A 26,026-nucleotide genomic window follows, 5' to 3' on the forward strand; every position below is an offset into this window, starting at 1 on the left:
ACATGTCAAAGGACAGCATACTGACTCCCTTGGGAGAAAGAGGCAATGCTCTACAGGAATGTCAGATGAAAGTCAAACATGCTGCCTTTCTGGTCTACCAGAGAAGCAAAATGCTTACCTTTATGCAGCACAGTAGATATCAGAGTCAGGTGGTGAAAAGGAGTGGAGGAGTGGGTGTGGATCTCCTCTTTAACAGAACTGAATGTGGTTTATAAATAGGTAGGAAAAACTTATGGAAAAATCTGTCCTGATCTGACCTCTTCCCTCTCTGTTTCTCCTCCTCTTTCTCTGGCAGTTGTGTACTGTAGGCCAGCTGGGATGGGAAAATGGACTGCAAAGGTTTCTTTGGGGGGAGAAGAGATGGGTAGGCAGGACTAACTGCCTTGAGTGGCGGATAAACAGGGGCTGGGGTAGGCATTCTGGAGAAGCCAAAAAGTGAGTGGAGAGAGGACTGGAAAACAGGTGGGGCTAGGATGGCTAATGGTACAGGCACCAACTACTAGAGAAAAGAAGGGTCTCCAAATCGAAAATGTTTCAGATTACTTAAAGACAGTATATTTATTTTGCCTTTCTTTCTGTCTTGCACAGTTGTGGCATACACATTAAGCCAGGCTTTCTGAAAGAATAGGGCTTATTTGATCACTCTTGCTTTGTTTGTGTGTCTGTCCACACTGACGTTTTTTGAACATCTTGGCTAATTTCCGTTTTAGTTGAGAGAAAGGAAGAAGTCCCAAAAATAACCATTGTGAAGGTGTATGAGAGGTGATTTTCAGGAGAGACAGAAATCTTCATAGTGTCCTGGAGAGCTCCAGGCTGACTTCACACACTATAAGTCCTCAGAGAAATTACACTGGATGCAACTCAACAAGCAAAGCTTGAGCCAATGCTTGTAATCAGCCTCATCCAGCTTATTCAGTTCTGTTGTTTTTGGTATTATTTGTTTCCTAGTGGGATAGATTTCCCAACCTAATTTGTGTTATCAGAATTTGGTTTTCCACCTATTACCTTCCCGTTCTTTCCCTCCACACAGTAGGTCCCTTTTGTTTGACAACAAGTGATTCTAATTAATCATTTTGTGCTGCTTTTGAATTGTACAGCTCTGATTAATTTGGGGCACTGAAAGACTGGCTATATGGTTGAGCTGAAGTGATAGTCAGCTGTGAACACAGGCTCTGTTGTCTGCAACAGCACAAAATGCTTGTGAATAGTGGTTTGAAAATGTATTTCTTTTGTCTGCAATATACTATGCTTGCTTAAAACTTTTAAAACAATGTTCCTATTATGTGCAATGAGAGGTTACCCAAAAGTTAAGATGATGATTATTCAGGCATTTTAGCACATAAGTCAGAGGCTATTCTATCAGTAACTTTAGTGTTGTTGAAGATTGGCATTATTACAGTCATTAGTACTTATAAATAAAAGAAATTTAAGAATTGTATCATATTCAGGGACTAAGTATGATTTCATAGCTATAATGCTGGATCCCTGACTTCCTAGAAAGTTCCTGCTGTTCCAGTGGAGCAAAAATTGTTTTCCCTTTATATAGACCCATCAGGATAACATGATAACATATGAACTGATACGAGTCATCTAACTTGTCTACTGCTAAAACCTGACCATCGAAATAAGAGATGTGAGTACTAGCAGGAGTAAGAATTATCAGTATGTAAGTTTTTCACACCTTGATTCAAGTATGCTTAATTAATTCTGCCTATGTATCCAAGTGTGCATACACATATATACAACTATGTAAGTACACATGTAGAGAAATAACTACAAATATAAGACTGTTTCTCAAAAGGGTTATGAGCCTGAATGTTGAATGCTACATCTGTGTGACTGCTACTGTGGAAGCTGGCAATGGATAAATCCTCTCTCCTGATGTTCCACTGCTCCCAGCTGTACAGGTGAGGATAAAAGGGAAAGTTTTCCCTGTAAACCTCCATGTCTTCAGGCTCTGATTTCTGTGGGGAAGGAGCCTTCTTAAGTTTTTGCTTAGAAACATCTGTGTTTGCGCAGTTTATTCTGGTGCATAACTGAAACTTCCAGGTATTAGTGAAGCACAAATACTAATGAATAATGAACGATGAAAAACAAACAAGATCACTTCAAAGATTCAGGAAATCTGTCCAAGTTCCACTGAAGGAGTCTTGCACACCTATGGCAGTATGGAAAGTCTCCTTTACTCTTCAGAATACATGTAAAGTTTAGCGTTAGCTGCTATTATGAACATTAATTTTATTTATTTTCAATTAAAACATAAAAATTAACAATTGACATAATTTTCTCCTGGTAAAATTTTGTTCACTCAGGTGAACAGCCCAGGTGAAGGCAAAGGTGTCAGGCTGACCAGAGAGCTAAGGGAACTGTGGCATGGCTATGAGTCTGATAACAACATAAAAACTTCTGGGATTTTGCTATCTTGTCAGTTTCTGGTACTTTCCTGACAGAAAGTCAGCAGGCTGGGAGTTTGTTTGGAGACCATGGGGCAGAACTGCTGAATAGCAAAAGGCATCTCTGAAGTCTCCCTTTCTTATACCTTTTTCAAAATTATAATGCAGTCTGCAAAGAAAGAACTTTAAAAAAAAAACAAACAACAACAACAAACAAAAACCAAATAGAGAGATAGCAAGGGACCAGAAATACAAATCCTTGTTTCTTCTTTAAATCCATTAAGTACAAAATCACAGAATGAGAGACATTTTCTGACTATCTAAAACATCATTTATTTGCTATAAATAAACTGCTGAACACTGTTAGTGTAAACACAGTTGACTACATTAGGAAATATCTGGAGTGATTTTGTCGGCTTCAAGTTTATTATAGGGCTTTACTGCTGGATCAAGAATAGGGTGCTGAGGAATTTGCAGGGTTGCTATTGCACCATGTTAATATAATATTATTAATCTAATAAATATATAAACAAATTAAGTACTTTACAAAGAAGAAAGAGTAACAACCAAAAGCAATGGTGTACAGGAAATAATAGGATAATGTAGGATGGAAGGAACCTCTGGAGGTCATCTGGTCCAAGCCTCAGCTCAAAACAAGATTACTTTCAATCACATTAGAATTGGAACATAAGTGAAACATGTTTAGAGTTGCAAAGCATGTCTGTAGTGATGATACAGGAAAAGTCAGTGTTGAGATGATGGTGCCATTGCTGTGTGTGGCACTAAGCTCCTTTCCTAAGTATGGTCTTGAAGCCATCCTGCACAATTGGCCTATATGCTTCCAGGCAAATCAGACCCTTGGCAGATGTAAGAACCATAACTGACTGGGTATTTTTCAATTAAATATTTTTGCTCTTTAAAATTCAATTTTTTAAGCTGTTTCAGGACCAGGGTAGAATTTCTAGAGGAAGTCTGGTTGAATCATCTAGTCCTCTTCAACAGCACTAGGGGATAAGAGGAACAAAGAACAAATATCACTCCTTGTGTCACTTAAGTAACTGAAATGAGTAGACACAGCAAATGTGCAAGGAACAACATCTGTTGAGTAATAATATTCTGACCTCTTGTAAGTCAAAGGAAATTTTGCCATTGAATTCTCTAGGACTTTGTTTCTCTCTCCATTTTGTTTGAATAAATACTCATTTCATCCTTAATAAGACTTTAAATTAAATAGTGAATTTGGCAAGAATGCATAAGGTGCAAAATATAGACTCATCTGTTCTGTATTGATATTATTTGCTTGCTCAAGCAGCAGAGCTATTTTAAAACTACATTTTTTTCCATCTGTGAAGATATTATTAGGGATCTCTAAAAATATGCAAGGACTGTTCATATTTGCTGGTTCCGTGGTGTTAGTTCAGTCCTAGTTTCACTGAATGTTTGATCAGGATTCATCTAAAGATAATTTTATTGGTGTCTTATGTTTAATGTGCATATAAGATGACAATTTCCAGGCTATTTAAAAGATTTGAATGTCTAAGTCTTGTTAAAATAGATATAAAGCATGCCTCCAAACTCATTTGGGTGATTTTGACTATTTTTTTTTACAAAGCACGTATAATTATGACTAAGGTAGAATGAAGCAATATGGCTTATAGTGTCAGCCTCTATTATCCAACAGAGCAGGCTGGGAGCCTGTTCAGTCACTTCCTGGGTAGCCCTGTGCAAGACCCCTCTCTGCTCAACGTTCTCTGCAAGTTGGTGGTATTGTTCTGCATGGTGTTCTCGGGCTTCTTTTTTGCAGACAGACACAGACCTTTAAATTCAAAGCACTAGAGCTCAGAGTTTCTCTTTGGAAATGTGTCCCTCTCTCCTCTCCTTGGACTATAGCAGTAATTTAGCATGATTATACTGCTAATTCAGGAACTTCACTTAGCTGTCTAAAGGAAAGTGAACCTTTGCGACTACCCAATGAATGGCTCCAGAAGATGATAGCGATTTTTCTTTCCTTTACAGAGATGACAAAGTAGTAAAGACAGTTCACCTGAAGTGGAATTGTATAATCTCTGCAATTAACGAAAATATGGCTTTTTTTTGAAAGGTCAAAGAACTGAAATGTTGTTGTTAAAGAGTCATTATGTTGCTTGCTATATAACACTGTGAGAACAGCAGACTTTAACAGGGAAAGCAGCATGTAGACTTTTGATAAACGCTGTCAAACAGCTTAAGTCTAAACAGTACAAACTAATAAAGATAAAGAAACATACTGATTTCTGGTGTCAAAAAAAAAAAAAAAAAACCCAGAGATTATTTGAAATATTTCCCTAAACTGCACTCGAACAAAATATAGCACTGAAGTGTTGTAAAAAGAAAACCTTAGAAAGGTCAGCTCATATGGAGTAAACAATTTAATTACTGCAGATGAGAGCTTGGGCTTGCTGCTCCCCGGTTTGACTTCCCAAACAAGCATAAACTTCTTTCCATGAAGAAAAGAAAACCAACCAAACAAAAATGAGACCTTCTGTTGTGAGGCAGGACCTAGGTACCTTTAAATAATGGATATTCCTTGTCAGAACATGAGATCAGGCAGTCAGAAGGGAAGGGAGAAAGGTGAAAGCAATAGGTACATTATTGACCAGTTAGTTATGTTTATGATAAGCAGCAGAGAATAATTTATATGGGATTTAAGGGTAGGAATACAGGTTTAGCAAATGAGCTTGGAGAGACCGGATGAAGATCAGATGAGACATATGGGCCAGTAAAAAAGAATAGGGATATAGGATCTCAATATAAGAAGTGGACAATTAAGATTTGATCCTTCTACACCTAGATCTGAGAATTTATATAATTTTTGGGACAATTCCAATTTGTTCTATGAAGAAGGGAAATGATTTTAGAAATAGGGTGTTTCCATGCTGCATATTTAGATATTCAGAGTGATTTTCCCATTCCCCAGGTTGTCTGAGGTTTCTGGTTTCTGTCTTGCCTCTGACATATAAATGCTCCAAAGCAGATGATCCAGAGCTCAGCTCTGCCATTTACAATCAATCCACAGGGAGATTATCTTTGGCTCACACGGTTTAGCTGTTGCTGAAGCACTGGCAAGCTAACCAGTGCTTTAGGCAGTAACTCCTCATCTTTCATTGCAAAAGGGGACATCTGATTGTTCCTTGTCTGCTGCATCAGTTGCCTGCAATTGATGTCTGCCTTTAACATTGTCTGAAATAAAAATAACTAAATGGATTCTGGTCTGTGATAGCAAATACCTATGTTAATTAAAGGTAATAAGATAAATTGCAAATGACCAAACCATATGCCAGTTTGATGTAAGGGTGATCTAAATTTCACATTTAGTGCAGCTGATTTATATCACTTTTGATGGAGGCAGCTGCCCTTTTTCCCCTGGGTCTCAGCCATGCATTTTATCACCCACTTTCCCAATACCAGCATATGTGTTTGGTCAGTCAGGCCAGGAAGTTGGAAGTGTGGCTGAAAAAAAATCAACTTTCGTAAGTGTGGGTTTCAATTGGATGGCCTTATGGGAAGCCTTGGAAACATATAGCTAAGAATGTGAGGAAAGGCAGAACCATCCATCCCTTTTTCCAAGAGCCCATCCATAGACTGGGTTAAACTGGTCATGAAACTGCATCCCAAAAGTGAAAAATGTATTATAAAGATTAGCTAGTGAGCTACTGATAACTTTATATTTAAAGAAGTCAAATTCTTAAACCTTAATGAACTCCTGTGCATTTTGATAAGAATTTAATCAAACTATGCATCTTGAATCTCTTACTCAAATTTATTATACCATTTATCTTGCCTACAAGGCCTGTTCAGATAGATATATTTTATTAAGGAAAACTGGCTTTAATATATCAGTAAGACAGATTAAAAAATGCAGTGATTAAGTTATTTACAGCTCATATAAATAAATCTAAAACAGACACTAGGACATTTCTAACCTGTGGGGCATGGGGTGCACACTTGATGTAACAACGTTACTTCTCCTTGTGGATTTTCAAGCAGCTACTATAAAAATATCATGTAGTTGAAGGTAACCTTAAATTTGTCAGACTGCTCTCTGCAATAGCTGCAATATAAAGGAGCAGGCAAATAGAAATAAGCCAGCATTTCTGTGTGGGTACCTTTGCTTTGGACTGGCACTTTGCAGCACCTTTAGCACAGAAATAACATACAATCTGATGGTATTTCACTTCTTATACCTTCATTCCTGAATGTTGGAATACCATTCAAAAATCAAGACATAAATTAGTCTATTCATTCTTCACCTTACATACCGAAGAGCCATTAAAAAGTAAAGCTGATAACACAGAAGTACAATTGCAAGAACTCTCTTTTGGCTTAAGTGTAGATTCAGGACACATATGTGACATAATTTGAAAATAATTGAAACTGACAAAATACTCCAAGTAGTTCATGGATGTGTGAGTAAGATGTGAGCGGAGAGCTGTTATTAGTTATACTCCTCCAGGTTTGGTCTTGGAAACAGACCTGCTGACTATACTTAGCAGAGCATATTCTTACATCTTGGTATAAGAATTAGGTATGAAATCAGTGCATGATTATAAGTAGGAAGCTATTGGCAAAGGACAAGATCATCATACAAAGAAAGATTTTTTTCACCAGAAAAATACAAAGTATGTACAGCGCAAAGTCCTTGATTTAGATATAAATATAATATAACTTGTTCTGTAGTGGTTGGGTGGCAACAAAAGAGATTAGATACCCTTAGGATCCCTGTTGCTCTTGAGACAACTATGAACTATTAAGGCAGTGAAGCCATGAAAATGGATAATGGAACCATTGGATGTATCAAATTTGGTGGTTTGTTTCCACTACAACAAGTAAGATTCTAAGACCACTGCATAAACCTTAAGAATCATAGAATCATAGAATGTTTTGGGTTGGAAGGGACCTTGAGAGGTCATCTAGCCCAACCCCCCTGCAGTGAGCAGGGACAGCTTTAACCAGATCAGGCTGCTCAGAGCCCCATCCAACCTGACCTTGAATGTTGCCAGGGATGGGGCCTCTACCACCTCTCTGGGCAACCTGTGCCAGTGCTTCACCACCCTCATTGTAAAAAATGTCTTCCTTATATCCACTCTAAATCTGTTCTTCTTTAGTTTAAATCCATTATTCCTTGTCCTGTCACAACAGGCCTTGTTAAAAAGATTGTTCCCACCTTTCCTGTAGGCCCCCTTCAAGTACTGGAAGGCTCAGCCTGTCCTTGTAGGAGAGGTGCTGATGTGGAACCATGTGGGTAGATCAGACATCAAACAGAGAGTAAAAAAGTCTCTTTGGATGACTGAGGAAATAGTAAACACACCTTAAGAGACTGATCAGCAGAACTTGGCTTGTTTAATCTGGTGAGAGGGAACTGAATTACTTCATATAAGTAGAGTTTGGCATAAGGAGAAAACATTTAACAGTAGAAATAGGGTAGAAATATTTATGTTAGAAGATAATTCTGGCAAAAAATTATATAGGCAAACTCATCATGGATATGTTTACACTGAAAATTGATTGACATTGCAAGTGTTGAAATAGCTTTCCAAATAAGACAGATAAGGCAAAAATATTGCATTGTTCCAACATGAAGCTTAATAAGCTAATGGGGAAAAATGACAGGAGAGGGATGAACCTAGGATAAAAAATTTAAGTCTGTGAGAGGAAGTTGTGAATTTTTAATCTATTGATATACCCAAAAATGGAAGCAGGAGGATATGAAAGAACGTATAACTACTATCTATTGTGATATATTTAAACACAATAAATCAAAATTACTGTTATTTGCCTCCCTGGGCCAGGAATATCTTTTTTGTCTTCTAAATAACTTGACTGCCATTGTTTTTTCCTTTCCTCCTCTAAAAAGAAGACAAGTGGCATAGCTGAAGAGAAGACATTGAGTGGAGTCTTACTGCTTCTAGTGCTAATGAGAAGTGTCTCATGACCATGGTCAGTGAGACTTTCTCACAGTAACCCAGTCACTCAGTGAATTTTCCCACAATCAGATTGTCTTGAGGTTTTTTGCATTTATTTCAATGTGGCTCTAGGTTCACCCTACAAAATCATCTGCTGTTGCAGGAGTCTAAAATATTGGCGGTAACAACATAAGAGGTAAACCAAAAGGCTCTCAATAATTTGCCTCTTATAGCACCAATTAATGCTTAGAAGACAAGGCAGGAAATGTTTCCCTAGCTATGTTTCAGAGTTTTCTGAGGAAAGTTTTTTATTCTGCAGTAGCTTTAAATGGTTACATCCTCCATGCCTTTAAATCAGGAATGCCCTAGATTTCTAAGGCTATTTTCCAGTGTCAGGATACAGGGGGTTTTGTATCATTTAATCTTTTGTATAAAGGTCTGGTGGCTTTGAAAGTAAGATTAGTGAGAAGGACTTGGAGTAAGTGTCTGAGAGGCCCATTGGACTAAAGATTGCAAGCATGAGGGCTAGCACTGATGATCTATGAGTCATACTAATCTTTTTGTTCCTGCATCATTTACATCAGTCAGTGTTCAGGCCACTCACATCTCTTTGCTTAATATGGGTTAGAAGTCAACAATTAACTTAAAGGAGATCAGTTAAAGAAAAACAGTGACAGAAATTACCCCCATATACATGTGGCTTAGGTCTAAATCTTGCCCTGTAATTTTTTTTCTGACCAAAGACATGCTGTATACAAGAGGTATGATTACAAAACCATTAAGTCAGTAGCTGATGCTGTACATAATAAGTGATGAAGTGTGACGGCAGCGTATCTTGTACATTATCATAATAATTTCTAGACACCCTGGCTAGACAAATGTGTTGAGTTATAAGGCTGCCATCTCTGAGTGAAGAAAAGAGCTATAAGAATGTTTAAGGGTGATTAGGGCATTTGGAAATTAGTGCTTTTGCACAGGCTGCACAATGTGCTCTTCAACAGCATGGTAGTGGATCTACACCGGTATAAGCAAACTAGCGGCTGTCATAACTATTAATTTTTCTTCTTTCTTTCTTGCTGAACAGAAATAACTGTGATTGAATATGTACTTAAAGATTAGTCTTTGCTTAAGATGTTGTACTGCAGTTTACATGGTAAAAATTTAGAACACAGCAAAGTAAAAAATTATTTAATTGTCTTAAAACCACAGTTCTTTATTTCACCTGCCTATCACCTTTTGCCCCATGAACGTCAAAGTACTGAGGAAAGGTAGGAATGTAAATTAGCCAACAATTCACTGTAAAAATGTTTCACTCTTTATTATCGCATGTTGAATATCTGTGACTGAAACAAGTCTAATGGAAGTGAATCCTTGGTCACTTGTCATTCCAAACACAAGCCAGGTATGGAAAAGTCAGCAAGCAGTAAGGATGGCATATTACTCAGCTCTGACCTTGGCTTACAGCTGTTTTTTTTCTTTCTCATTTAGTCTTACGTTTTGAAAAATGGCTGAAGTATATATATATATACTGTAGTCTCTTCATTGTGAATGAACCATTTTTAAGCAGTGTTGCCCCAAGTTTTTTCTCTATTATGGCTCTGCAACACAATGCAATAAAGTGTTACCAAGAGAAAATTCAACCAGTAAAAGTTTAACAAACAGATTCTGATCTCATTTGTACCCAGGGAGGTCCATGTTGCACATCAGTACTTAGCTCATTTGACATCAGCTCCAGGAGGAGCTTTTACACCATTGATGTCAGTGAAGTTAGTCTGTGTTTACACTCATGCCAATAAGATCAGAATTTGTTCTTAGTATTCCAGAAGTGAAAATCCCCAGTCATCCTAAATATCATTTGTATACAAGTCCCAGGTACCTCAGAATGCTTCATCTCAATGAAACACAAGATGAATTTCAAGAAATGACAGGTTATCATGTATTATAAGTCTCTAAATAAACAGTTTAGGCCACAGCAGTGCTTGTCTTCTCAGTGGGAGTTTCTTTACTAAATTCAAGTATGTAGGTTTACCATAAGTCCTGTTAACTGACTTAGCAACAATATAGGGAACAGATAAGAAATCAATGAGCCTTAGTTCTCCCTCTGATCTCTCCCTTTAGGAGGCTACTTGTGCAGCTGGACAATACCATAAGAAATTAGCAGAGACCTTGAACTGGTTCATATGAGTTGAAGAGTTGTCGTTAAAAATATTCACCCAGAATGCCTATCAACTGGCATACATGCATGAATGAGACAGAGGATTGCAGGCAGACAGAGCAGAAGTTCACAGAGAGGAAATTCTGTCTTTGCTAGTGCGACAAGGTTACTGTATAATACAAGTCATATTTTAGATCACCTCATCCAACTTGATTTAAAGTCAAGCGTCTTGCCTAAACTGGTTATCTGGGTTTCTCTATAGGCAGCAGAGAAAAGTAGTATCTCTCGTGATAAATTATCTTACCTAGAAGAGGCATCCAAGATATAATGAATCGTGTATGAGAGGTGCCTTTGTCCACTGTGTACTGTCATAAGGTTACTCAGCTTGCTTAGACTGAACTCTTAACTTTAAGATGGATGAATTAAAGGAAGCGTATCTCAACCTTAATCACATCTTTTTACATCTTTGCACATGTTTCTCACTTCACTTGTTCAGCTAGAGACTAGAGATATTTTTTATTCTTTTGTGGAAGAGATGAGCATTTACAGCTCACAGTAGTTGGTGCTATAACTGAAGCTCACGAGGACTGTGCTTTGACCATTTAAACTTGCATGAAAAGCTGGTTCTGTAGGGAAAAAAAAAAAGTATTTCTAGGTCCTTGGCATCTTGAAATTAGAATGCCCTCAAGTTTGGAGACCTTTTTTATTTTAATGTCGTCAATTCTGCTTCTGTTAATGAATAACATAGTTTTCTGTATTGGAGGCTGAGCTGAGCCTACCAGGAGACAAGTGGCAGAAGCACCCTATTGTGACCAGCTGGGTGGGTCCATGTATCATTTGTTCTTCATATAAAGTAAATTTTCTCTGATGCTTCCAGGACCCAAAGAGCACTGGTAGGCCTTTGGTATAGCCACCATGGATGCAAAGAAGATTAAACAGTTGTCTGCCTTGCCTGACCTCTTGGAGGATCCTTCTGTTGTGGAGTTGTTGCATGTCAAAGTACAGCAATTGCTGATTGGCATGATGATGGTGCACCAGCAGTGGTATGGCATCAACCAGGACTTCCTGGTCAGAGCATTCATTATCTGACTCCTGTAATAGCAGACCAGAAGTCCCTTAGATCTCTCTCTGAGCTTAATGTCACGCTCTAACCTCCCAAGATGTTCTGTGCAAGTATAAATTAATGTTTTTAAAGCATTCTGACATGATTGTGATGAATAGTTATTTTACAAAAAAGGGAAGGAAGGAAGGAAGGAAGCAAGCAAGCAAGCATGGGAGGGAGGGAGGGAGAGAGGGAGAGAGATACAGAGAAAATTGACTTTATTTGAATGGTATAACTGAAATTTCACTCCAGAAAAAACAAGAGGCTTGTGGTTTTGACCTCTGTAGAGCTGAGGCTTCAGTAGTTATGCCTGAGCATTCAGTTGTAGTAAATACTTTGACCAAATGCCTTAATCATAAGACTGTTCAGAGACCTTATTCCAGTCTTAAAATCCTCTTCTTTCCAAAGCAGCTGATCAGATTGTTTCTGACCAATTCACATTTGGTAAAAAAAGAAAAATAAATGTCAAAGGTTTTTACATCTCCTTTTCTTTATGTTTAGTGTGTATTTGCTTTGTGTCTTTCCCACGTGCATAGTGATACCATCTAGAGGAGGTATTTACATGTTGCTGTCAATTGCAACCACAGACTATGTGTTCATGATTATATGTGCCCCATGTGTGCATGGTATAGAGTAGTTTATTACCATTAGTTAAAGATGACAGACTGAGACACAGAAAGGGTAAATGTTTTCTTCAGAGGAATTCTGAACTCTATGAAGAAAAAACCTCATGTCTTCCAAGCACTTCAATCAGTGCATCGTCTTCCTCTTCTGATTGCATCCTATCTTTTTACAAGCTGGTTATAGCCATGTTGGGCTGGTTTAGGGATTCATCCTGCCTCAGTTTTGATCTAAGTTTGCAGGCACAAGTGCCAGAAGGTGATAGATGTTGGATATTTCATATTAAGGGCTGACAAACTAGGCGCTTGGGGCACAGGTATTTTAAAAGACGTGTTTGAGAGTCATAAAGTTTCCACATTCAGACCGAAAATCTCCCAGTATTCTTGAACACTGATTTTGGGAAAATAAAGTACGTTGTCATACTGCCCAAACAAAATTGCCAACCTTTTTGCTTCTTAAGGTGTCTTTCAGCCATATGTTTCTATGAATCTGCAGGCAGGTCTGCACTGCTATGTTGGATCTGTCCTGGAGTTCCTCTGCCCATGCTCTGAGATGACTGATATTTAGCTCACTCTTGTCTGCAAACCATTTAACTACATTATCATATCCATTTCATATGGAAAACTGCCAGTAAGAATGAAATAACTGTGCCTGCAAAGGAAACCAAGGATGCAAATTGCTCTTATGCAGGGAATTATACCTCTGAATTTCCTCAGTTTTTGTGTTTACATTCTCAGTGAATATTCTCTGCCTTTCGCTTTAGGTTTCTTTTTTTTTCTTTTCTTCCTAGTAGTCTGAATTAAAGATAGCCTGTTTCGAAGATTTGGTGGGTTTCCACTTGCTTTTTTTTGTTAACATATGTTGCCTGTGGCATCACCCGTTGCAGGCACAGATGAAGCCTAATACATCGTTATCAGCATATTGAATGAAGAGGCCGTCTTGTGGAATTGTCTAAGTGATACACCCGCTTATTTGCATTGTAATAAGGTCTGATGACAAAAAACCCTCCAGGTCACTTTGTCTGAGTCTTTGCAGAATGTTAATATGGCTGTAATGAATTGCAACTTGTACATGGTACAAATGCACTTGGATACAAACCATTCAATTACTTCAGCAACCTGTAGAAGCCAAACCCCATCTGTGTCCTTTCAGAGGCTTTCAGTGGCTCCACTGAGCTTTGAATCAGACAGAAATATACAATCAGATAACTCAGTGCTGGAATTTTAAGACTATGTTCATTCAACAAATTAGAATTAATACCAATAAAATCCCTAATGCTGGAAATAACATGACATGGAAAAATGCAGTGTTGGGATTAATCTCTCTTAATTTTAGATACATAGGTTGCCCATAGACACACCTGAGAGGGTTGTCTGGACTCCCTTTTTTGTCAACTAAAGGAGCATCACTCTTCTCATCTTCTCTTGACAGCTAAAATAGGTCCAACAAATTACACTTCAGAAGTGTCTATTTGTGTCCACTGATTGTAAAGGGGTCCAGAAAAACAGCTCTGATTTAGACATATGCTTTGAAAACATTTGGAGTGAGGTGGGATGAATGCCATTTCACCAGCTTTTGAAAACCACGATGAGACTTGCACCTAAATTTTTGCACTTATGTTGTATATTGCCCAGTCCATTCACTCTGCTCATTTCACCTAACTTTAGACAAGCCTCGTATAGACATCTATGTATAAGCGGATCAACCTAGGCTCCAATTATCATCTGTGGATACAATTAGACACTTGCACTGCAGACATTTGTATGCTGTCAGATGAACCGCACCCGTTTGCCTGTTCTGTCTACTGAGGTTAGGCATCCTGGAGAACAGAAAGCTCATGGATATCTAACTGCAGTTTTCCACAACTTAAACAAGGTTCACAGAGAAGATGGAGCCAGGCACTTAGGTGCATGATGAAAGGATTGAGAAGCAGTTGTCAAAAGTGGCAGCAAGCAGAATCCTGGTTATAAGGGAATACAAAACTTTACTGGTGACATTTATTCTAGTCTGCAAGGTTCACAGAAAATGCTTTGTCACTGGTGGTCAAATGCTGAAGCAGGGTGCCCAGAGAGTCTGAGAAGCCTGTCAAAGCACTGTTTTGGCTAGGAAGTGGGCCTACCAACCCAACTGATACTGTGACTTTGAGGTACAAACCACTATGAAAAGGGAGTGAAGGGGGGAAGAGTGGGCAGACAGATGCTTTGGTACCTGAGACATCTCCCCATGGAGTACTCCATTAGAAACCTCAAGCTTTTGAGGACAGCTTCCACACAGGGTTCTTTTGCCCACTTTTTGTCACTGAGATGAGGTGGGATATGTCTGATTAACTGGGGAAAAGAAAGTTAAAATCCTCTCTTTGCAGTCAGTGAATACAGTAATTACTTCACAGCAAGGACTCTCTTTTCCTAAAGCAGACATCTAAAACAGGTTAGATGGATGCACCTTGGAGGCACTCAGTCTTCCTAAGATAACTAAAGCTGATCACAGAGTCTGAATTCTCCCTGGAAAAATGCAGAGGCTCCAGGAGAAGCAATTGTGTTCTTCCTCAGTGAGTTACTGTGGTATCAATGATGCTCTATATTGCTGCTGCTTTAATTGGCCTATGGTTGACAGTATGAAAATGAGGTGCTCTAAAGTGCATTTATTTCCAGTTCATCCAGTACTTCTTAGATATATTTTCTATTTGCACTCTGCAGCTGAAACTGGAGCTGTTTGCTGCTGGCTGCTGCCTTGGGCAGCCCCTCTGGGTATGAAGGCTTACACAAAATGTGATCTGGGGCATAAGGTTGCCCTTTGCTTTAAGGGCCACATGAACCTCCAACCACTGAGGTTCAAAGCAGCACAAAGTACTTACAGCGCAGAGTTGCCAGCAAGGCAAGGGTTCAGTTGTGTGCAACACAAGGCTTTATTTTTATGAGTTCCGGAGTCTGTTATTCATCAGTGGCCTAGCAGGTATCAACCTCTCCTTTATGTTCTGTTCCTGGACATTGCAGAGGAAGCAAAAATGGGGATTGGATTTACCTTGTGCAGAATATCTGATTTGTTTATCAGGAGATATGAGAAATGGGGACTGCACTTTGTACTCTTCATCTAAACACACTGGTGTGCAAAGGAGTTAACTAACAAGTTTTCAGACTGCATTTTCAATCTCTTCTTACTAAATATGTATAAATTTCTAAATTCAGATGATTTCTTTTTAAGGGTTATATCTATAATCACCTGACAGATTATGATATCCCCAAATCACAAAGAATGGAATGGGACCTGTTCTTGGAGCAAATACTGTTCAATGGGGCTATATCGGAGAGTAAAAGCAGAACGGACTGAGAGGCTGAGATGCAGACACAGAAAAGAATCTGGCATTTCTTTTAAATATCAAAATAGCGTTTTATTCATGGAGAGCTGATGACATTTTGATGGAGAGTGACAGCTTGTTAGCCTCCCTGGCAACACTTTCCTGTCCACCTCTGACCCACCAGGGGGGAGAAGTCAAGGCTTTTGTTCCCCTGACTGATTTGTCTGAAACTCTAGAGCCTGAGGGAGGACGTCTTTTGCCCTGCTCAGCCCTACATGAAATCCTTATAGGAAACAGCGAGCAACCTATTGTTTTTCACAGATGCCTCCCTCCTACATAAACCCCTCAATAATTAACCAGAAGCATCTTCAAAGCAGTAATGTGCAAGATAAATAAGAAAGAGCAGGAATGACACAGTGATAATACCCGTGTGATTTGATGCAGAAATGACATGGAAGTAGTCTCAGAACAGTTCATCATCCTTTATGATCTTGCTGGCATTTATGCCAGTCTTCCAGCTTCACAGAAGATACGTTGTCACACATGCATCCTGTTCACTACACCTTGCTGTTCCCACCACCAGCTTCTCCTCTCCCACTGCCAAAATTCATCTGAGGGCACACAGAGAGGAGAAGACCCTGTTTTCATTTTCCTGGCACCCCAATGGGAGACAAACAAAATTCTCTTCATGCCTAGCTTGTCTTCCAGCTTCCTCACTGAGATAGGAATGTGCCCAAGGAAACTGGTGCTCAGAACACATTCTTCATCCAAATCTTTTTGCACATACAAGTTTTTAAAGTTTTACAGAACAGAAGAAGGTAATATCCAGGTATTTGTGCTCACTGCACAAAACCTGCTGCTTCTGAAGCTGTATTTTATGCCAGACAACTTTGTCAAAATGTTTATAAGAAGATGGACCATATACAGATTCTCTCAGTGATGCAGGGGAAAAAAAATACATTCATTCTGTAAAATAAAGCTGCTGAAAATTACTGTTTTTTCTGTGTCTGTTGCTTTTTACTTATATAAAATCATAGAATCATTTAGGTTAGAAAAGACCTTTAAGATCATCCAGTCCGACCATTAACCTGCACTACCAAGTCCACACTAAACCAGTCAAGGGTAGACTAGACTAAACCATGTCCCAAAGTGCCATGTCTACCCGTTTTTTGAACACTTCCAGGGATGGTGACTCCACCACTTCTCTGGGCAGCCTGTTCCAATGCTTGATCACCCTTTCTGTAAAGGAATTTTTCCTAATTTCCAACCTAAACCTCCTCTGATGCAGCTTGAGCCCATTTCCTCTCGTCCTATTGCTAACTACATGGGAGAAGAGACCAACACCCACCTCACTACAACCTCCTTTCAGGTAGCTGTAGAGAGCGATAAGGTCTCCCCTCAGCCTCCTCTTCTCCAGACTAAACAACCCCAGTTGCCTCAGCCACTCCTCAGAAGGCCTGTGCTCCAGACCCTTCATCAGCTTTGTTTCCCCTCTCTGAACACGCTCCAGCACCTCAAGGTCTTTCTTGTACTGAGGGGCCCAAAACTGGACACAGTATTCCAGGTGCGGCCTCACCAGTGCTGAGTACAGGGGCACAATCACCTCCGTGCTCCTGCTGGCCACACTATTCCTGATACAAGCCAGGATGCTGCTGGTCTTCTTGGCCACCTGGGCACACTGCTGGCTCATATTCAACCAGCTGTCGACCAACACCCCCAGGTCCTTTTCAGCCAGGCAGCTTTCCAGCCACTCTTCCCCAAGCCTGTAGCATTGCATGGGGTTGTTGTGACCCAAGTGCAGGACCTGGCACTTGGCCTTGTTGAACCTCATACAGTTGGCCTCAGCCCATCGGTCCAGCCTGTCCAGGTCCCTCTGCAGGGCCATCCTACCCTCCAGCAGATCGACACTCTCACCCAACTTGGTGTCATCTGCAAACTTACTGAGGGTGCACTCAATCCCCTCATCCAGATCATCGATAAAGATATTAAACAAGGCTGGCCCCAAAACAGAGCCCTGGGGAACACCGCTCATGACCGGCCGCCAACTGGACTTAACTCCATTTACCACAACTCTCTGGGCTCGGCCACCCAACCAGTTTTTTACCCAGCGAAGACTACGCCCGTCCAAGCCATGAGCTGCAAGCCAAGGAGAATATTATGGGAGACGGTGTCAAAAGCTTTGCTAAAGTCCAGGTAAATGACATCCACAGCTTTTCCCTCATCTACCAGGCGGGTCACTAGGTCATAGAAGGAGATCAGGTTGGTCAAGCAGGATCTGCCTTTCATGAACCCATGCTGGCTGGGCCTGATCCCCTGGTTGACCTGCACTTGCTTGTTGAGTTCACTCAAGATGAACCTCTCCATAATCTTTCCCAGCACTGAGGTCAGGCTGACAGGCCTGTAGTTTCCCGGGTCCTCCTTCCAGCCCTTCTTGTAGATGGGCATCACATTGGCAATCAATGGTCTCTGAAGAGACCATACAGACATATCGAGGCCCATATAACCGATATTTATGAACTGTATACATACTCAACAAAAGCAGTTGCTGTGACCAGTTTCTGATAGCTTCTATATCACAAAATGCAGTCTCCCTGAGTTTTTAGGGGTATCTTATCTTGTTTTAATATGTAAAAATGTTCATAGGTTTTATCTTCCAAACATCGCATTTTCCTGAACTCCCTGAAAAACTGAAAATCACTGAAATTGCTGAAATTGCTGAAAAATGTTGAATATTTATACTCTCAGATCATTACAATATCTTTCTATATCTTACTGAGTTTACATATTTGGTTATAGTTGTCCTCTCCAGCTCTCAACTGGATGGTTGGAGGTAAAATCCATTCTTTACCCATTTAGGGGAGAGGGCAGTCACATCAATAGTTATCTGTGATAGCTTCTTGGCAGAAAAAAACAGAGACATATCACAAAATTATTGGTTCTATTAACTCATGTTCCAGTCCAAACTGGCAATAGGTCAGGTCAGTCACATTTCCTTTATTTTACTGAAAACAAATTTAGAACAAATTGCAAGGACTAAGGACACATCTCACGACACCTCAAGAACTTAAAAATCAAGACTTGTGTTCCCCCAAATCACAAGACCGCTTTAAAAAGATTGTGATATTTAGGATTTAGATAAAAGGCATTTTGTGTGTGTGTGTGTGTGACCCCTCTGTTTTGAAACCTTCAGGTTTTGCATATGTCACCTGTAGAAGCTTTTTACCGAAACAAATAGAACTAGGAAATATTAACGGCAGGTCTAAACCCACACATCAAGTCCACACCGGAGTTTGTATATGACTTTTTCTTCTCTCCAGGAAAGTCTGATTCCTTACACTCTCTTCTGGCTCTTGGAAAATGTTTTCTCCCACATATGTGTGCATTTGCCTTGTCCTGTTTATGCCCTCCTACTTTCAAAGATAAGGTAAAAAAATGTTCTCATAAAGAAATGCAGTGTGTTGCCTTTTGCCATCACCACTTGCCAGCTTTCATTATTGCTGTGCCTATTCTTTGCCTGCAGCAAAACAATTTTAATGTTCTGTTAAAAAAACCCTGGATGTCCTCTAGGAAACTAAAGACTCTGAAGCACAACAAAATGCATGTGTGCGTGAGCATGCGGAACTTTCTTGGCAGCTTCTCTGCCTGTCACTTTATCCCTAATCATATCAACATTATTTTCCCTTCAAGCAAACAAAATGCTTTAAAGTGATGTGTCCCTTAACACCACAAGCAATTGAAAACCTGTCAAGAGCAGACAATAGAGAAAAAGGGATGCATGTCGTGTTGGAGGGAGCTGGGACAGTGATGTGCCACAACTTTGACTATCAAGTGAAACTCACAGGGACCATCACATGTATGTGTGGGAAAGACATGGGTATAATATTAGTGGGAAGTATTGAACTGTCATTGGCTATACAAGAAGATACTCAGTTTATACATGGAGAAATTGAATGGGTAGCCATGCAACGCCTCATGTTACCATGGTATATTACTCATGCTTTCTATCTGGTGTATGCAAAGATTAAGTTGACATACAGAGAAAGCATGGATGAAGACAAGACCTAATGGCCTTCTATGATGGAATGACTACATCACTCGACAACAGAAGAGCTACAGATGTCATCTATCTGGATTTCTGTAAGGCCTTTGACACGGTCCCCCACAACATCCTTCTCTCCAAACTGGAGAGATATGGATTTGATAGGTGGACTCTTTGGTGGATGAGGAATTGGTTGGATGGTTGTATCCAGAAGGTAGTGGTCAACAGCTCAATGTCCAGATGGAGATCAGTGACAGGTCGTGTCCCTCAGGGGTCCATAATGGGACCAGTACCATTTAATATCTTCATCAGTGACATAGACAGTGGGATCGAGTGCACCCTCAGCAAGTTTGCAGATGACACCAAGCTGAGTGGTGCGGTTGACACATGTGAAGGATGGGACACCATCCAGAGAGGCCTGGACAAGCTTGAGAAGTGAGCCCATGTGAGCCTCAGGAGGTTCAATAAGGCCAAATGCAGGGTCCTGCACCCGGGTCGGGGTAACTCCCAGTGTCAATACAGGCTGTGGGATGGAGGGATTAAGAGCAGTCCTGCCGAGAAGGACTTGGGGGTACTGGTAGATGAAAAGCTGGACATGAGCCAACAGTTTGCGCTTGCAGCCCAGAAAGCCAACCGTATCCTGGGCTGCATCAAAAGCAGCGTGGCCAGCAGGTGGAGGGAGGGGATTCTGCCCCTCTACTCTGCTCTGGTGAGACCTCACCTGGAGCACTGCGTCCAGCTCTGGGGCCCTCAGCACATGAAAGACATGGACCTGTTGGAGCAGGTCCAGAGGAGGGCCACAAAAAGATCCAGAGGGGTGGAACACCTCCTGTATGAAGAAAGGCTGAGAGAGTAGGGGTTGTTCAGCCTGGAGAAGAGAAGGCTGCAGGGACACCTTATGGCAGCCTTTCGATACGTAAAGGGGGCTTATAAGAAAGATGGGGCCCAATATTTCAGTAGGGCCTGTTGCAATAGGACAAGGGGTAATGGTAAAAAAACTAAACTAGAAGAGGGTAGATTTAGACTAGATATAAGGAAGAAATTTTTTACGATGAAGGTGGTGAAACAGTGGAACAGAGAGGTGGTGGAGGCCCCATCCCTGGAAACATTCAAGGCCAGGTTGGACGGGGCTCTGAGCAACTTGATCTAGTTGAAGATGTCCTTGCTTATTGCAGGTGGGTTGGACTAAATGACCTTTAAAATTTCCTTCCAACACAAACTATTCTATGATTCTATGATTCTAAGAACAGGCTGCTCCAGCCACAGGACAGGGAAGCTGAGACATAGAGGACACAAGAAGTCTGAATAGCCTCGCTTGCTGCTCCTGGTCAAAGTCATTGGAACTGTAGTGCATATTGATGGAAATGATCATAAGAAACAACCAATCCACTGACCTTGTCCTTTCTTTTGGAGAAGTTCAGCTATCCAGAGGTTTGGATAGCTACTGGGGCCATGGCTAATTTACCAACTTCATTAGTCTGCCTTCCTTGGAAACTGTTTACTTTCCTATGCCAAGAGCCAGCCTTGGCCTTGAAGGTGAAGTGGGAAGGATCATCTAAATCTCACAATAATGTCCTGTAGTAGAAAGTAAGAACAAAATGTATCACTACCAACAAAGATGTTGTAGGTTTTTTCCAGGGAGGCTGTCAGAAGGAGCCCCACTCATGCTGGTGGTGTTGCCTTTTCCCTGGAAACAGAAACAAATGTGAAGAGCCTCTGGATCCTGGCAGATGACCACTAGCCATACTAACCACAGTGGTTAAAAAGATTATGATTTTCTCTGCCAGAGGTTACTTCCCCTGTGCTGCAGTACCCAGTCTGTCGTAGAAGTTTAAACAACAGATAAAGATGTTAACATGGCTGTGTTGAGACACAGACACATCCCAGTCTGTAGCTTCTGCCTTAAGAAAAGTAATCACCAGTAAGATGACAGGCAGATAATGAGTGATAGTAAGGTCCTAAGCCCCTGCAGGTGTTTGCTTCAGAGTAAATGAGTCAGAGCTCTTACTGTACATCACTTACTGAGCAGCCATTACATGACCGGTTTTTGCAGTGTGTCATAGCTTGCCTGAAAGTGTTTTTCTTTCTTTATGGAGGGTCTATTATACACTATTCTTATTCCCCCAGTTTTCTTTTGTAACATTGCAATGAACAAACTTATCCAGAAGTATTAACATTAAAATGTATCCATGCTGGATTTCTCTGAGTAAAACAAGAGATGAAAGACTATTGTATTGCAGTCCCTTGTGTTATGCAGTCTTCTTAGTAAATAATTTTTGAGAAACATTAGTGGAATGAAAGCTTCCTAACAATGTTGCAAAAATCCTTGATTATGACTGGAAAAGATTATATGTTGTATATCATAATCTGCAGTGCATATGGAGGTGTAGCTTAAAATATGTGAAAGGATAGGAATGAAGCTTCATGGGACTGATGATTCTGGGTAGGAGTGATGAATGTTTGGCTACTCCATTTTTAACCCCTGTTCCAGACTGCTGGGAAAATACGTACCATGAACTAATGGTAAAACAACTGCTTTCCAGGAAACAGCTAGGAGCTGTCAGACAGAACATGCTGAACAACAGAAACACACTGTTTTTTTCATCCTTTGTCTGGAGCTCAGATACAAGAACTTTCAGCACTTGTGTCAGATTGATGTTGTCTCCCGCCCCATTCAAACTTCATTTTGGTGTCCAAGAAGTGTGCTTCTGCAGATTTTTCCCCCCCAATACCAGACTTTCACAGATGTTTCAGCCTCTGTAGCCTAAAAGGTAGATGTTGGCCTTAGAGTTGAAATTCACAGTCAGTACTTTAATTCCCATGAATAGGGAATTGAGCACAGAAGGTTCAGATATGGAAAAAGCTAGGCAGCAGAGAAATGACAAAGAGAAGGGAAGATAGGGAGAGTAATGATTTTCTCTTAAAACTTATCTGGTGGAGAAGCTGGTGATTCTTACCTCTTTCATAGATATGTCATGATTGGCAAACTTCCTCATAAAGTGGAAAACCTGGATTTTGGGCCAATGATGACACTGGAGGAAATCACAAACAAAAAGAATTTATCCCTTTATAATTTATCTTGAATAGAGATTACTGAATTTTCACTGCCTCATCCGAAATATTACGCAACTGTCTTTAACAGTGGCTTCTGCTCCTCTCAGAAAAGGACGTTTGAAACCACCCAGCCATGCCATAGAAGACAGCTCCTCATATCAAGCAATGGGGCAAAGGGCTACCATACCCCTCTGTTTCTCCTCTAGCAGCTGAGTTACTGCTCAGGTTACTGCACAGAAATTAATGATTCCCAGAGCAAAAAAGAGAGCAAGAAGGAGAGACCTTTACTCTGCAGTCCCATGTGTTTTATGACTGTGAAAAAACCCCTGACCAAACATCAGATTTCATAGAATCGTTGAATCGGTTAGGTTGGAAAAGACCTTTAAGATCATCCAGTCCAACCATTAACCTAACACTACCAAGTCCACCACTAAACCAATTAAGGGTAGAGTAATAATTTAATGTTTTCTGGCTTGGTGGCTGGATTATTTTTTAATGAAAGCAAAAACTAGGAATCATTAAGGTTGGAAAGGATCTCTAAGATCATCAGTCCAGCCATCAACCCAACACTGCCATGCCTACTAAACCAAATGTTTTTTGAACACTCTGAATAACCCCTAGCACCACCATCGTCTCTTTCCCTGGGCCCAGGGAGGTAAATAGGCAGAGCAGAGACTAACCCTGCTGGCCTCCAGGCACTAAGCAGCTTGGAAATGTCACAGCTTTGAGGATTATTACATACCCAGCAGCAGAAATGTAGACACCCAAGACATTTCTGCATAGTCACAGAGGTCCCTTTGGGTTTGGCACTGGTGATTTTGAAGTTCTAAATTTTGTACTTTCACAGCCAACGTGACAGGTAAGCATCGAAGCCTCCTCTGTGGTATTTGTGTCTGTGCACCCCAGTTACCTGACTGCAGCCTTTTCTTCATCTATTTACAGGAGATGATAGGATCTTTGTGCCAGGGAAGGTCCAGCTCATGTTATGTGTCTAACTCTTCACACAGAGAGGCATGTAAGTTCAGTTGCTACAATAAAAATAGTAGAATTCATTATTTAGGTAAATTTAAATTACTTATGTATAGAAAGTTGATTTCCTCCTAACAAGACAAATCCAATTAAAAAATCCTGTCACCTCTCTTTTTTCCAGGAGATATCCATAAATGAGTCTTTGCTGTTATCAGATGTGTGAAGCAACATTACTGTATATTTTCACACCTAGTTGATTACTTAACCATCTGTTCTCTCTGCCAACACAGGATACAAGGTGGGAGGAAGGGAGGGGAAGAGAAATAAATAGAAACATTGTTGTGATTGTTTTCTAACCCATCTCTTAATTTTTCATTTGAACAATAAATCCCAGGGCAATTTTCATTACAGTGGTATCTATGCTGAAACAAGGCCTGTATATAAAACAAACCTCTTACAACTCTTCTACCTTTTTTTTCTTCTCAGAATAATGGAAATATATCGCAACATTCTTCATATACTCTCTGGATGACTATAAAATAGAGGTGGAAGGAGGAGAATTTTGTAGGTAGAACATTATGTGCATTAGATAAAAATCAGTTACTTAGTAGCTCATATTTAAAAATATTCACACGATTTAACTCTCTTCATTCTCTGTGAGGGTTGTGGGTATGTTAATCTTTTGGGCTGATAAAATCATTCATCTGGATGGGCAGGTTGGAAACTGACTTCAAATTTTCAGTTAGCTTTGTTCTAATGTGTCGTCTTTGGCTTAAATTTATTATTCAGACATCATTTAAAAATAGAGGCCCAGATAGATTCAATTAAAATATATAGGCTCCAGTTATACATTTTAAATTATAGATTTTGCAATTACTAAAAACCCAAACCCAATAACCTCACAATATTTTCCCTTGACATTTTCACTTAAACATAAAACCAAACCTCCATCATTTTGATAGGTATGCCAAGGACAAGTATTTTGCTATCCCCTGCTATTTTATTTGTCCATTATAATTATTGACTCAGATGACATATAGAATTTTGAAAAAAAAATAAAGATAAGAAATCTAGCAAATGCACAAATGACTCTGTAAACACAGAGTCTCTCAGATCACACTCAATACACAAGTGTTACAGCATCCTTTGAAACAGGCATTGCGTATCGATATGGCCACTGCCAACTTCATGAATAGCCATTAGTGACCATCCAAACCAAAAGCAGAAGTTTGCCTCTCTCTTCTTTGGCCATCTGAGGTAACAAATTTGTGTGCAAGTGGGGATTAGTAAAGAAAACATGGAAGTAACATGCTAGTCAAATAGAGGCATTTTATTCCCTTACAGGAAAAAAACTTGTCAAATGTTAAAAGAGTGACATAAAGATAGGGATTGCTGAGGTTGAGGCAACCCTAATTTACCCTTTTGTGGACTACAGTGGTCATAGAATCACAGAATAGTTTGGGTTGGAAGGGACCTTTAAAGGTCTTTTAGTCCAACCCCCTTGCAATGAGCAATGAGCAGGGACATCTTCAAATAGATCAGGTTGCTCAGAGCCCCATCCAACCTGACCTTGAATGTTTCGAGAGATGGGACATCTATGACTTCTCTGGGCAACCTGTTCCACCATTTCACCACCATCATCATAAAAAATTTCTTCCTTATATCTAGTTTGAGTCTACCCCCTTTTAGTTTAAACCCATTACCCCTTGCCCTAGTGCAACAGGCCCTACTAGGTCCTTACCTAGCTGATCAGATGCCTAACTCCTGCAAATCTGGTGCAGTAAATCACCGCCAGCCAAAGACAGGCAGCAGCAAGTGTACGTAATGCAGATGGTGCCTCTGACTTGAGTGATTGAGCACGTCGTAACAGAAAAATATGCCCTGTGAGCTGCATGTGGCTTTGGGATGTTCAAAGCTGTGTGGGTACAGTGAAGGTTAATGTGACAGAAAGTGTTTACTTTGGTACTTTTTTGTTCACAGTTGTTTTCTGTCTGTGTAAGAAGATCACTTGGGTGGGAGGTTTCTCTTTACCTGACAGCACTGGGCAAATGAGGGGAGGAAATCCAGGGAGACTTGGGGTGTGACTGCAGGGAGAGGATGAATGGGAATCAGAGTGGGGAGTTGAGAAACACAGGAGCTTCCTGAAAACAAGAAATGGTCATGGAGAGTTACTTACACTCCAGAAAGTCATTGCATTAACTGAAAACAATCATGAAGTCAAAGATATGTCTTGAGGGACACAAGTGGGTGTGAGAGAGTTGTGTATAAACCCTGTTAGTTTCTCATCTTTCTACTTTGGGTACTTTGAGATTTCCCTGCTTAAAAAGTGAAATATTCTACTTCTTATGGAGTAAACCCTGGGTTTTCAGGTTTCTTTAAAGGCTCACTGCAGGAGATGGTCTAGGCAAAACCATCTCAAAGTTTTGGTAAACGTGGGGTCTTTCCATAAACCTTTG

Source organism: Pelecanus crispus, chromosome 1, assembly GCF_030463565.1.
Source record: "Pelecanus crispus isolate bPelCri1 chromosome 1, bPelCri1.pri, whole genome shotgun sequence".
NCBI classification, from domain to species: Eukaryota; Metazoa; Chordata; class Aves; order Pelecaniformes; family Pelecanidae; genus Pelecanus; species Pelecanus crispus.